Consider the following 10,056-nt stretch of genomic DNA (forward strand, 5'->3'; position numbering starts at 1 on the left):
GCTGTGTGGAGAGGGAATGCTAGGGGATTACACACCTGTCGCTGCTGGTTTCAATGAAGTTATCTCCTCAGCTGCGTTCTGGTGATGTCAGTCCTCTGCCATGGTGGTATCCCATGCATATGGTAACAGCTGGTTCCCTTTGGCAGGTGACCAATGCAACAGGTGGGTCCTGACTGTCTCTCCCAAGCCCCGTTTCAATCCTATGGCCACTGCCTATGAAAGCTCAGTTGGCATTTACCTCCGTAAGCTCAGAAAGGCCGACCAGTTGTTTCAGCAGGATCATTAGTGCTGAGTCACAGCAGTTTGGCTGGGAGAAGCAGGCGAATGGGAGCTTGAATGCAGCTGATCCAGGCTCAGTGTGTGTTCTGAGAGGCCCAGACTGTTCGCCCCAGATCCATGTCAGCTCATCATTGCCTAGTGATCCTGATCAAACAGCATTTAGACAGTTTACGACTCCCTATGCCCGCGCAGCTGAAGAGGTCAGAGACTTGATCTCTCCACGCCCGCCACCATGTTGGATCTCCTCTTGCCATTAGTGTTTGAGTTTCCAGTTGATCAACATTTTTGTCAACCTTCAGTATTAACAGTCTATAACCATAATTCTAGGTACATAGTATTTCTTGATGTAATTTAAATTTCTATTTCACTGATGAGTAATAATATTGAAAATTTCTTTACAGCCTTCAAATTTTCTTTTTTATAGAGAGAAGACTCTGCTGAGGTATTTTGCCTATTTTCTACTGGGATTTCTGTCTTTTTCCTATTGGCTCTAAAGAGTTCCTAAAACACATTAGAGAGAAAGTCTTTTGTTTTATATACATATGTGTGTGTGTGTGTGTATATATGTATATGTGTGTGTGTGTGTGTGTGTGTGTGTGAACCAAAAATTTAGAAGTTGAAGACCTAATTCCTAATACTTTAGGATGTGTGATGACATTTGGAAATGCAGTCCTTAAAGATAACTATAGTTAAATTAGGTTTTTAGAACAGTTTTCTGATCCAATGTGATTGCTATCATTTTAAGAAAAGAAAGGCATGAGGGACACTTGTGACAGAGTAAAATTTATATGAGAATATAGTGAGAAGGCAGCCATCTGCAAACTGACGGTGGTGGTAGGAGAAATCAACACTACTGAATCCTTGATATTGGACTTCTAGTCTTCATAACTGTGAAAATTTTAATTCTATTGTTTAAGCCATCCCAACCTGTGGTATTTTGTTACAAAAACCATGCCAAACAAATACAATATTGTTTTAGTCAGCTTTTGCATTGCTGTGACCAATCACTATATCAATCAATATATCTGACAAGAACTATAGAGTAGTTCTTCCCTTTGCTGAATTTTGTTGTTTTTGTTGTTTTTCATTTCATCCTCATGGAGTATTTTGCCAAGAATATTTTGTAGTCAGGCTTTCTTGTGGTAAATCATTTTAATTTTTTGTTTGTCATGGAAGATTTTTATTTCATCATCAAATCTGAAGCTTAATTTTGCTGCATGTAAGATTCTTGATTGGCATCAATTTTCTTTCAGAGCTTGGTATATGTTGTTTCAGGATCTCCTAGCTTTGATGGTCTGGGTTGAGAAATCTGCTGAGATCTGAATTGGTTTCCCCCTGTATGTAATTGGAAACATTTCTCTTGTGGCATTTAAAATTCTCTCCTTATTCTTTATGGTAAGCATTTTCATTATAATGTGCCTTGGTGTGGACCTGTTGTAATTTTGTATATTTGGTGTCCTATAAGCCTCTTGTATTTGATTTTTCAATTCATTCTTCATGATTGGGAAATTTTCTGATATTATTTCATTGAAGAGATTGTGCATTCATTTGGTTTGTATCTCTGTGCCTTCCTCTATCCTGATAATTCTTAGATCTGGTCTTTTCATGTTGTTTCATAATGCTCAGAGGTTCTATTCATGGTTTCTCATCATCTTTGCTGTGTGGGCAACTTTATTTTTTAAAAAACATATTTATTTTTTGGTGTAGATGGACACAACACAATGCCTTTATTTTTATGTGGTACTGAGGATTGAACCCAGGTCCCACCTGTGCTAGGTGAGTGCTCTACCACTGAGCCACACTCCCAACCCCTGGACAACTTTATTTTCAAGATTATATGTTTTGTCTTCATTGTCTGAGGTTCTATCTTCCAAGTGATCTAGTCTGTTTTTTATGCCTTCTATTAAATTTTTTATTTGGTTTTTTGTTTCCTTCATTTCAAGAATTTCTGTTTGGGCTTTTTTCAGAGTCTCTATCTCATTCTTGAAGTAATCTTTTGCTATCTGTATTTCTCCTCATATCTCATTGTTGGAGTGGTCAATTATTGCCCATATTTGCTCTCTTAATTTATTTTTTGCTTAATAGATCATTTTATTTATGTACATTCTGTACTCCTTCTCTGACATTTCATCTACTGTGTTGTCAAAGGGATCTATTATTGTATCAGCTTGGTGTGTTTGGGCCACTTTCTTCCCTTGTTTCTTCATATTGTTTATGTGTCTTCCTCTTTAGCTGTGTGGATTTGAGGTATTACAGTTTCTACTTTATAAAAAAAAAATCTGCCCATACTTGGTGGCTGTTTTATTCTTTCCTGCTCATATATAAAAATATTTAGAAATAATAAATAACTATTATATTTCATATATATCTTGTGTCTAACAACCTTGCTAAATTTACTTATTACCTTGAATAATTTATCTTTTACTTATTAGACTTTTTTGATGCATGTATTTTGTAAAGAATAATATTTTTTTCTATTTTGAAATGTTTTAATTAAGGATGTTGTCTGCCATTTCTAGTTTGCATAAATATATTATCCCGAAGTATAGATAGATAAACCTTAAGGATATTATGTCAAGTGAAATAAACCAGTCATGGGACAAATGCTGAATTATTTTACTTATGTAAGGTATCTAAAGAGTAGAACTCATAGAAGCAGAAAGGTTTCCTAAGGCTAGAGAAAGTGGGAAATGGAAAATTGCTTTTTGATGGGTATTTAAGTCAGGTTTTTCATCACTGAGCCAAAAGCCATGACAAGAATAATATTATAGAAGGAAAAGTTTATTTGCCACTCACAATTTCAAAGGTGTTAGTCACCTGCTTATAGTCACTACCCAGTTAATCCCTACAAGGGAATCAACACACTGATTAGGTTAAGACTCTCATAACCTAATCATTTCATCTTTGAACTTTCTCACAGTGTCTCACACATGAGTTTTGGGGGACACCAAATGTCTAAATCATAACAATGGATATGGAATTTCAGCCTTGCAAGATGCAAAAGTTTCAGAGATCTAACATAAAACAATGTGCGCATAGTTAGCAATATTGCATCGCACACTTAAAAACAATAAGAGCAAAAGAGACTTTAATGAGATACACACACACCCCAAGATGTCTGCTGCAAAATAAAATGGGAAATTAGAAGAATTACAGGTGGATAAATTGAAATCTTCAGACATCACTCACAAGAATGAAAAATGCTATAGCCTTATGGAAAACAAGTTGGCAGTTTCTTTAAAAGTTAAACATGGAATTACCATATGACCCACCAATTCTACTGCTTAGAAATATTCCCTAGTGAATTAAAAACATATATTCATACAAAAATTTCTATACTAAAGTTTATTCCTATATAATTCATAATAGTCAAAAATAGTGACAACTTAGCTATTCATTAATGAATTAATGAGTTACTGAATTATATACCCATACAATGGAATATTATTCAGTCATAAGAATGAAGTACTACTACATTCAACATGGGTGAACCTTGAAAACTTATGCCAAGTGAAAGAAGGCAGAAATAAAAAATACATAATTCTATTTATATAAAATGTCCAGAATAGAAAAATACATAGACACAAAAAGTAGATTTTTTTACATAGAATGGAGTTGAAGCTAACTGCTAATAGTTACCAACTTTCTTTTTGTGACTTATAAAAACATCTAGTGTAGGATAGTGGTGATAGTTGCACAATATAGTGAATACCCTAAAAAGTGAATGAGCTGCAAGTTTACACCTAGAAAAGATCTCCCTTTCCTCCCCCCACCTTCTTTCTCTCTCTTACCCTTTCTCAACCCTCCTGATGATCACAATGAATCTGCTAGCAGGAAAGAGATGATCACAATGGATCTATGAGCACCTTGATCATGGACGTTTCAGTCCCCAGTACTAGGATAAGATTCTGTGTCGTTCTTATATAAATCTTATATAAATAAAACAGTTAAAAACAGATAATGCCCCTGGTTATACTTCTACCTCTTTTAAACAATTTTGCTCATCATTTGGCATTACTCATATAACAGGAATCCCATACAATCCACAGGGACAAGGCATAGTTGAAAGAGCTCATCAAACTATTAAAATGTACTTATTAAAGCAAAAAGACGGAATTGGGAAGGGGTATATATTCCCCAAAGATAAACTTAAAATAACCCTTTTTACTCTAAACTTTTTAAATTTGGATTCATCAGGACTTAGTGCTGCAGAAAGGCATATGTGTCCAAAAAATGTACATAAGCCCAAGGTACTTTGGAAAGATATTCTAACAGGACAATGGAAAGGTCCTGACCCAGTAATTGTCTGGAGTCGGGGGCCTGTTTGTGTATTTCCACAGGGAGAACAGCAGCCGATTTGGATTCCAGAGAGATTAACTAAAGCGATTTCTATAGACCAAAAAGAAGATGATTTGGCTCAAATCCATAACAGCTGTTATCCAAAACTCCAATTTGGCTATCCTTACATCTGCGACAGAACCAGGATGCTTTTTTCAATATCTATTTTATTATTGCCCTTTCCCATATCATGAAGTTCTATTTTGTTTTTTGAGCTCATACAGACCTAGGTTAATGTTTTGCTGATCAGTTCTTTTTTTTTTTTTTTTTTTGACTATAGAGTTTTTAAACATTGCAATGGAGATTTCACCTGTAAAAAGTTATAAGGCCTTTACTATTATGTTATGTGTTATATGTATTATATTATGTGTGCACACTTGTGTTTTGTGTTATATGTTTGAATGTACGTATGTCCATATATCATATATGATGAGCGCTCATGAAAAAATGGATCCAAATATTTTTTTTTATTCACGTGATTTAAATGGTTTAATTTAAATTGGGTAAATAACTATTAAGAATTGTTTTAATATGTAAACAAAAAAGGAGGTTAACAGATCTGTTTGTTTACTTTCACCTTCCCTTTTCATTATATTTAATAATTCTCACCTTACCTTTTCATTATATTTAATAATTCTCTTCAAGATAATGTAAATTGTTAAGAAAATTGTTTTCTTTTAGTGTCTTCTGGAATGTTACACAATTTTTTCTTTAGCCATTATTGCTAGAATTCCTATCTTCCTCCCAGTGCCGGTGAAGACAAAGATAAAACTAATCTACAGCTTCTGCAATAGCCATCACTGAACTGCTTGCAGAACTTGCCTAGACTATGTGCAGAACTTGCAGAACTTGCCTAGACTTGCCTAGACTATGCATTGTGAACTATCTGTTGGTGCAGCAACTTGTGGTAGTGTTGGGGTATTTTTGCTGATGATGTCATTGGTGGTACAATTTTTCCAACAAGAGCCATCAGTTGGCTTGGTGTATCTTCCTCCCTTCTGCTTCAAAGACCTCTCCACAGGTGTGGCTGTATACTGGACCGGTAGTCAATGACGGGTAAGATCCAATTACAATGGTACCAACCTAAGACAGGAGGCTGACGCCCTGAGGTCAGCTCATCCGAAGACGGGTAAGGACCATATGTAGTATTGGACAACCTAAGGCAGGCACGGTCCCCAAGCCACATGCTTGTTGTTTAAACAGAGAGGGGGAGATGTTGAGAGCCACAGCCAAAGGGGCCCCAGCAAACTTCCAGCTGCCAGCAAACTTCCAGCTGCCGGCTGATGATTGGCTCACAGCAGCCCCAGCAACATCTAGCTGATTGGCTCCTCTGCCGTGATGTTCATTGGGCTGTTTCCCTGCCCTTCAGACTGCCAGCTGATGATTGGCTCACAGCGGCCCCAGCAACATCTAGCTGATTGGCTCCTCCACGGAGCTGCTCATTGGGGGACTTCTTTGGCTCCACCCACACGACCCAGCCAATCGGCCTCAAGAACAGGAGGATTGTGGGAGGTGGTGAGGGTTGTGTGGGGGTGAGAGGCTTGTGGGAAGCCGGTGGTGGCAGTTGGGCTCTGAGGGGTTTTTCCTGAGGAGCGGTTTTGTTTGGTGTTTTTAGTTCTAAAAATAAAGTTAGTTTCTTTTGACAAGTGGCTCCTGAACTGTGCCCAGCCAGACTGCGGCACCTCCCCCCACCTTCTTTCTCTCTCTTACCCTTTCTCAACCCTCCTGATGATCACAATGAATCTGCTAGCAGGAAAGAGATGATCACAATGGATCTATGAGCACCTTGATCATGGACGTTTCAGTCCCCAGTACTAGGAGAAGATTCTGTGTCGTTCTTATATAAATCTTTGCTCTTTAAGACATCAAAGTTGGTTATAGCAGTCTTAACTGACTCAGACATAGAGTAATAATAATTAAGAGGTGTTATGATTTAGATATAAGGTATCTCCCAAAAGCTCATGTGTGAGACAATTCAAGAAAGTTTAGGGGTAAAATGAATGGGTTATGACTATAGTGGGTAGGGTATGGCTAGAGGAGATAGGTCAGTGAGGGTAGACTTTAGAGCTGATATTTTGTCCCTGATGAGTGGAGCATGCTCTCTCTCTCCTTTCTCTTCTCTCTTGTATCTTCTCTGTCTCCCTCTTTCCTGGTGGTCATGTCCTGAGCTGCTTTCCTTTTTCTCCATGATTTCTGCCTCACCTTGAGCCCAGAACAATGAAGTTGGTTGTCTATGAACAGAAATCTCTAAAACTGTGAACACCAAATACATTTTTCTTCCTCTAAAATTGTTCTTGTCAGATCTTTGGTCACAGTGGCAAAAAAATAGCTGACAAAAACAAGTGGCAAGGGGCTGGGGATGTGGCTCAAGCAGTAGCGCACTCGCCTGGCATGCGTGCGGCCCGGGTTCGATCCTCAGCACCACATACCAACAAAGATGTTGTGTCCGCCGAGAACTAAAAAATAAATATTAAAATGCTCTCTCTCTCTCTCCTCTCTCACTCTCTCTTTAAAAAAAAAAAAAAAACAAGTGGCATCTTTCTTTCCCCTGAGAAAAATATAACTGCTAATATACTTCACATATTACAAATACATGTTCACTGTAAAACTTGAAAAGTTAGAAAAGCATAAAGAAAATTAGAATCACCTATAAGTCTACCAAAAATATACCCAGTTTGCTGTTTGGTATGTATTATTCCATTTTTTAGTATATTTCCTCAAAAATGATAATAATACATAGTTTTGCATTTTTTTAACTTAAAAATATTTGTAAACATCTTTCTTCATCACTAAATATTTGTCTTCTGGTTTTTTGTTTGCTTTCAAACAGTCACATTAATTTAATAATAAATTCTTACTGTTAGACACTAAGATTGTTTCTAAATTTGGGGTTATTATAAATAATATTTAAATATTTATCCTTATATGTTCATGCAATATCATCTAAATATAATCTTGAAAGTAGGATTGCTATGTCATGAGTACAAATACTTTAAGATTTTTATTCCTTTACATAGCTAAATTGTTTTCTAGAAAAATTAGTTGATCTTCCCTTAAAATTATATGAGTGCCCATTTTCTTATAACATTAATCACTGAATTAAATTCACTTTCATTGCCAATTTGATATTGCAAATTTTTATTTGCACATTTAATTGCTAACAACGAAAGAAAATTTGCCATATGTATGTTATCTTTTTTTAAGTTCATCCTGTTAAAGACCTATTTATAGCTTTTGCCCATTTAAAGAATTACATATTCTAATTAAATTGATACTAAAATCAATTCTATTACTACGTACATAGGAAAATCAGTTGCTACATAAAATTCCTTAAAAACTCTGTTAGGGAAATTTGCTTAATATTCTTATCCTTAATTACCACAAAATCTATTTACTAACAATATTGAGTACTATGTCACTAGCATTCACCATCTTCTCTTTCTAAGGATGCATCATAGAGCCATAAATATGGTTTATACAAGTATATAAAGGAAGCAGAGGAGATGGGCTAATTATGAGAAGAGCAGCATAGTGAAATATAACCAAAGTGGCACAAGAATAATCATCTTTAAATAATTTAGAATCAAATAGCATCAAATCAACAACTATTTATTGAAACTCTCCATCTTTTCCACCCTTGATTTCTGTGCTATTCTGCATTTGGGGCAGGTTGCCAGTAGGCAATCTTCCCTGAAAAGTATTGTTATGCTCTAATATGTTTGCAAGTGCTATCTTCAAGCTTCTCCTATTGCTGGCTGGTATCAATCACATAAATTTGTAAGAACTCCTGGACTATAGAGAAACAAAAGGCAAAACCTTCCTACCTAGCATTCCAATGCAGTAGAATTCAGCGCCAGGAAAACAGTAAATATCACTTCCATTTCTAGTATAATAACCAACACAGGGGAACATAAGTTTTTCTCAGAATCCATATAACATGTGATAAATTCTCTGTATCTTAATAAATTTTTAATGAAATATTTTACTCTTATTCTAAATTTTCAAAATACACATTATAACCAGAAGATAAAAACTTAAATCCAAATGTATTATCATCAAATGACAATATCACTTAATTGCATGGAAAGTTTGATTCTAAATTTTAAGATTCTAGACAAAAGCTGAAAAATAAGTATAATTTAGTAATACTAGACATCCTGAGTTCAAGTTGTATATCCATCACTTACTAGGTATGTATAGCCTTAGCATATTTCTTCATTTTCTTTGTCTGTAAGATGGGAATAATAGTAACTGCTTTCTAGAAGAGTTGCAAAGATTATATGGATTAAATTGTGGTTTTTATTATTATTATTATTATTATTATTATTATTATTATTATTATTATTACTATTTGAAATAATAGACTTTCATGAGCTTTTAGGAAAAGCAGTACTCATCAGGTGTCAAAATATATTCATATTAATTATCTTTCTTTTATTTTATACAACTATCAATGTGAAGTTGTAAAACATCAACCAACTTTTTTCTTTTGAAGTCTTAATCTTTACCTGTGGAAAACAAACAGAGGAGGACCTCATTTCTATAGCTTTAGAGATATTTAAAGGAAAATAGGAGGCTAAGTCATTAATTCAACATTTGAAAAGCCTAATGACTTTTATCCACAAAGCATCCTGTTTCTTGCTTACTTTCAACATATCATAGAAGTTATTAAAGCAGGAGGCTAGCAAAAATAAAAATTTTTAAATGGCTCCCATTTCTCAGAGAGCAAAGATCCTCCAAAGACACCAGACTATGGGTAAAGATTAAGAAAAATCAATCAATATAACATTGTAATACTTGACAATTATCAATAAGAAGAAAACATAAAATGGAAGTGATAGCATCATAAAAATGCAAAAACATTTGACTTTTTTTGTATGATAAATACTAGGTATTTCCTGTAAGACCTGAGTTTATCCATATGCTAACCTCATATAGTCAAAGCACTCTTGAGATCTGAACAAGGAATGCTTGTGTGTGCTTGTGTTTGTGTGTCCTCTGAACAAAAATGATTTTCTTTGACTCCTTCTGTTACTTTGTTTTTCTTTAGATTCTTAATTCTCAAAGGATATTCTTTAAAACCACATTGGTCTGCACAAACCACAAGTGGTGTCACCTACAGGCAACTACCCATGTTAAAGCAGTCAAACCCCAAGTTTGCTGCGACATTTGAATGCATTTCTAAAGTGAAATAAATGTCACACAGTTGGGCATATGACTCAAGTTCTGAAACTATCTATCACTTTTATGAGCTTGTGAGAAATAAGTAATCACAATAAAACCTTCCCTGAAAGTCTTCCCTGAAACTTCTCTTCGACTCAGCTTATAGGATTGTTAATCTTTTCTGTCTTTCTCTTGTCAATGGATTTTGTCTTGGCTACTATTACCTCTTATAGCATGTTATTTGTCAAAATTATTTAAAATATAACAGATCTATTT

This window comes from Spermophilus citellus, assembly GCF_964194105.1.
Source record: "Spermophilus citellus genome assembly, chromosome: 5".
NCBI classification, from domain to species: domain Eukaryota; kingdom Metazoa; phylum Chordata; class Mammalia; order Rodentia; family Sciuridae; genus Spermophilus; species Spermophilus citellus.